The following is a 5,776-nucleotide window of genomic DNA, read 5'->3' as shown; positions in this document are numbered from 1 at the left end:
GATGCTTTTCAGGCTGTAGCATTTTCCAGGCAGTTGGTACACTACTATCGTATGCACGGCTTAGAATTCGCAAACTGATTGCATGACTGCATTACAAAGCACTGACAGACAGACAGACAGACACACACACACAGACACAGTAAATCTACACAATCCAGGATGATACCTCAAGCTGCACAGTATTCCAGCAAGTATACACACACACACACATACAATCGCAAAAACAGCTTAAATTTCTTAAATGAACATTTTGCATTGCTTTCGATATCACGGATTCATATCAGAAGCCAGGGCACAACAAAAACTTGTGAACAAAACATTTAAAATAAATAAACTTATCGTAAAAATGTCACTATAGTCACAGCACTGATTTCGGATTTCGAAAAAAAAGAAAACAGCTCCTAATGCTCGATTATTCCTTTTGATACGTGCCTTAACAAACTCGAACGTAAATCCTTGACGGGCTGTCGAGAATGCGGAAAATCTACGATGTGGAAAAACTGGCCGCACGCGGAGAACACGCACGCACGAACGCTCAACTAGAACTGAGGAGATATTTACAAGGTATGTATCTACGCACCTATATGTACGCAGCCTATGTATGCACAGTAGGCGATGAAGGACACAATTTTTAAAACCAAATTTTTTTCCTCACGTCGATCATTGTTTAATGTGATAGGAAAGATATTGTTTTGTGTTGATTTTTGTACAGTTCAAGGTTTTTGAAACACTTACAAAATTCTCTTTTTTGTAAACGTTTTAAAACATTTTGTGGGAAAAATGAAAATGTGAAAATATTTTATCTGTAAATTTAAATTTTGTTTTTTTTTTCATCTTCACAGATTTCAGTTGCAATGTAAGAAAAATGTGAAAAAAAAATTTTTTTAACTAAAACATTCCCAAACTATTAACCAATTCACCCACTGTTCAATTTGGCATTTTTCAATTCCTGTTTGTGAACGTGTTTGGTGCGGAACATTTTAACTCCGCCTACTTTTTGCTACGAACACAATCCTACACTATGCGGTAAAATGGACAAATTTTCGTGAATAAACACACTCGTTCATTCCATCTGATGAACGCGTGCGCAAGTTCATGCGCACTGCTTGTAAACAGCCTTCAATGTTGCAAATGTCGCCATTTGAGAAGGAATTTCAACAAATCAAAACATCTAGTCATACTGAACTTCATATTTTTGAATTCGTTGTGTTTTGATGACATAAAAAAAAATAAGAATAAACATTGCCAATTTTAAATGAACGGTTTTGAGTTGGTTGGTTCACGGCGCTCGTTGACAATTGCGAAAGAATACATCCTTCGCAAAGATCCCTTGAACAAAGACTACGTTCTGACGCCGGAAATGAGCTAACCATTGTCGTTCGATTGATCATTAAATAATAATTCAAAATACCTTTCTTGGTTGACGCATCAAGAAAATATGAAACAAGCGGCCATCATTAAACTGTATTTGGTAAATTCAGCCGTAAATGTGAAGTTGTCCCCCAAATACAGGAGCACATTTCCACCAGTTCGCCGCCATTGAGGTAAAACTTGAACAGCTCGTTCGTCCTGGCTTGTAGGGCACCCCATCCCCCTGGGGAGGTCATTGTACGTGATTTCACGTGTCCACACGGCGAAGCAGTTGTTGAAAACGGCATTTTGTCGCTTGGATTCGTTTGCGCAAGACTGCGTTTTCCCAGTACCCCTACCATGGCTACCAACGCCTCGCCCCCCTCCGTTCCACGGTGCGTTACGGATTCTTAAAGGATCACCTCCACCGCGTGCGCCTTTACTGCACGGTTTCCACAAACCTTTTTTTTAATTTTCCTAATGGATATCGATTAGAGAAAACTCTACTAGCCCGGCCGGTCATGGACGATGAAATACGGAGGTTGCGTATTTCTAGTGTCTGTCGTTCTGACGCGTCTTAACCCCTTTCCGCAGTACAATCGCCTTTTGCCGTTTTTCGATTTTTATCCTCGAAACAGCGCGTTTTTGCCTTCGTCCCTTTTTGCTGTTACGTTCAGAATGAACAAATATTTTTCCCGCTAGCAATAGAATGTAGCAATGAATGTGAGGTATGGTAGACCGAGCTCCAGCTCGGGATCTATTTCACAGTGCATCAACTACAGCTATCCATCGGGAGCGGGGAACGGGAAAGGAACGATGTAAGCGCTTGTGCTAAAACCACCATGACCATGGATGGATTAAAGCTGAATATGAAGTTTCGTCTTAAAGCAAGCAACTACAGTGAAAGATATTTACTGAACTGTATCGAAAGTGTTTCAGTTTGAAAATATCTAACTTGTGCTACATAAATGCATAAAAAGAATTGGAAGAATTCGACACATAGTCATTTCAATGACTCTGTGACTTGGATCTTGTATTTTATTTGTAGCAAAACATCTGAAATAAAATCATTTAAGCGTTGGTTTTTTTTCAGTTATATAAAAAGTTTTAAAAACTACAATCGCCTCTCAACAACACTGTCTTACACATGACAGGACCATAATCATATCGCATCCAGATCGTGTTCCTCTACACAATTCGTCATAATCGTTAGAGTTAAAGTTCAAAAGTTCCAACAACTACTGAAGAAAATAAATTTAATAATTAGCACACGTTTCAAACAGTAAAATTATGCAAATCTTTACTCAAATCTATCATCTCAAATATGTAGTTTTGCGGTCAAGAATTATAAAAAAACATCTTAGACCGAACAAAACTAAAATAAGGGCTTTTTCACCTTTCGGAGAAGGAAATATTTACCAACTAATTTGAAAGGTGTGAATTTTTAAATTATTTTTAGCAATTAAGACAAAAATATTGAATGGAAGCGTAAACTTTTACAACCAATTATCAATTTAAGTAGTGACAAAAATAATCGAGCGGTTCGATGTGAAAAACATTCATATTTTATTTAATTATTTTTTTTAATTTTTTTAGAATCAATAGTCCTATTTTCACCTGGATTCAAACTACAGACATTGCCTTTAGCTAATTTTATTTTCTTCTTCTTATGTGTTAAGGACGTATAAAGCAGAAATACTGTCTGAAATGTGTCTTTAACAAAGAAAAGTGCAATCGCGTCTCTGTGAGGCGTATTTATGTTTCATAGCACTCAGAGCTCAGAGAAAAATATCTCACAACTAAGGAAGTTATAAAAGTGACTTTGAATTGGTTGTTTCCTTCCGTAGTAGGATTTTAGGACAACAACAAAAAATGTAAGAAATGGAACGTTTCCCGTGTTGGCGCACGGGAGGCAAAAGTGCTACAATGAAGAAAAGTTAGAACTGTTCCGGAACCCCGCAATCGCATTTTGGTGACAGAAAGCAGATTCAAGATAGTACATCGAAGCAGGCAGTTAAAAAAAAACGCTCATTCGCTTTCCGTCATCGTTCTGGCGAGCGTTTGTGTGTTGAGCTAAGAAAAGAAAATTGTTTCACCAGTGTCCTGTGAACGGTTGTGGAAATACTTTTTTTCCCAGGACCACACACAAGTACACACACTCACACACACACAGAATAAATGCGCCCTTTCTCCACTTCAAACCATTCTGAGCAGGCATTCGGAAAGTACTTGGGAAAAATGGAAAGTAGTTTGAAATTTGATTTATGTTGCCGCTGTGTTTGTGGGTAGGTGCACGATTCACAGTGGAAGCGGTAGAATTAAAGAAAAGCTTTTCACATTTCACATTGGGAAAAATGTCTTTCTTCATTCTTCCACCAAATGCCGATCATGCTTTCTCGGGCCGCAACTCTATGACTAGGAGGAAGATAGTGCTTTAATAAAGATAACACAAACAAGATTGTTTAGACCTGTTGTAACTGAACTGAGCTGTACCGCAGGTTTATATTTACATGCGTAATTAAAACAACTACTCAAAAGGCTATTATCTCAAGAGAACAGTGATGCCAAACGGATCGAATTTGTGACGTTGAATCGGAACACGTTGAAATAAACAAACAATACTTCACCACGAATCGCAGCGCTTCAAGTTATGGACTGGTAAAGAAATTATGAAATTATAAACACTAAACAGGGCGCGTACGGCGGCAAGCGCCGTGTGTGGCCAACTGAGCCGTTCCAATCCAGATGATGCGAGGGTGGATGGAAGGTTTTAAAGTGCTCTCAGCTTGGCTGTTTATCGGAGATAAATTGGATGAAAGGTGAGTATTGCTATCGGAACCTTAATACTCGACGACCATAATTTTCACGAAGAGAAAACATCTGTTTCGGGATGCAAATATCCGATGACACCTTGTCAATCCTGTAAAGGTTCGCAAGGACAGCGGCGGCAAGGTCCAAACGGAGAATTGTAAATCAAATCTAATTAGAGCGACAGATTCAGTGAAAAACACTGCTCGCAAGAGTGGTTCCTGCTGAAACAATGGTGTTTGTATTGATTTGGTTGGTGTTTGTATGACAGCTGCAATGAATTATGAACAACAATGGAGCACTGAGCGGTAGCTGAGCCATACGACAGGGAAAACTTTAACAGGGAAAAGTGACACAAGTCGGTAATCGCTTCTGAATCATATTCAATACAAACTGATCAGGCCAGGCTGGTGAAGGTGTCGAGTCGGTCGGCCGATCTCCTGACCCCAATAGCAAACCGTGCAATACGCAAGTCCTACACTGTTACGTTTCATCTATTTCTTTCAACGCCACGTTCCTGTTGCATACATGCGTACAAGCGAGGGAAACTCGGGGCAAACTCCACGCCCGGTACAGGGGTGCCTTCGCCCGGCCGCCCGACCGGAACTGCAATGCGCGCGCGATGTGCACCTTTAATGCGACGCCTTTAAAAAAGCATTAATGATTTGATTTATTGTTATGACCGTTCCATTTCGGTATGTTTTATACGGTTTTCCTCGACAAGTTTTCCGGCATCGATTGGCGATAGATGGTGGTATGTGTGTGTGTTTTTTTTTTTTTTGTTGTTGCTGCCCTCCGTTAGGTTGTACTTTTGTTTTGCCCCTTTCATTTAGCTGGCTCTGGTGTAGTGCGTAGAGTACAATAAAAACAGTACCTTCTTGCTACGTCCAGAGGTCAAATTAGGGATTGACGGGGGTTGATGTGCATTATATGTGTGTGTGTGTGTGTGTGTGTGTCGCTTGGTAAGGGAATACGCTATTTGAGGTCCTTCAATAATCGCACTCGCAGTATTTCGTTACGCTCGAGCGTTAACAATGGGTAATGTTTGTTGTCGCTACATATGTCCAGATTTGTGGAACAAAAATATTGGAAGCAGGGACAACAAGAGCGAACGACAACGTACAATCGTGTAAAAATATGCCATTGTCACTTCCGACTTTCGGTCGAAAACCGATCGAGTGAGGTGCAATGTGCACCTTTATTGTCGACCATAATTAATCAAAGTGTAGCGTAATGCATCTGCGCGTGCTTGTGTGGAGTGGTAGGTCTTTCCCTTGCTTTATGGCATTTTGTTTTTTCTGGCTTATTTTATTACGTGTATCGAAGGGTTGCTTCGATTATTCGAACGAAACCGTTATCAATTGTCTCAATATTCGAAAGCAAGACACTTGCGAAAACACTCACACACACAATACATTGTGAAAAATAAAATGGAAAAGATAGATTCCCCACACAACGTAACAAGTAACAAGTCAGTTCTGCGTACGAGAACACAATTCGGACGGAAAGCAATATCCACTCCTGTCGTTGTAGGACCAGGGCAGTTAGGGAAGTCGAGGCGACTACCAAACCATCGCAAAGAGAAAAAATATATATCCTGATTGTTCCTCGTCTAAAC

Source organism: Anopheles maculipalpis, chromosome 3RL, assembly GCF_943734695.1.
Source record: "Anopheles maculipalpis chromosome 3RL, idAnoMacuDA_375_x, whole genome shotgun sequence".
NCBI lineage: Eukaryota > Metazoa > Arthropoda > Insecta > Diptera > Culicidae > Anopheles > Anopheles maculipalpis.
This window is presented reverse-complemented; position numbering follows the sequence as displayed.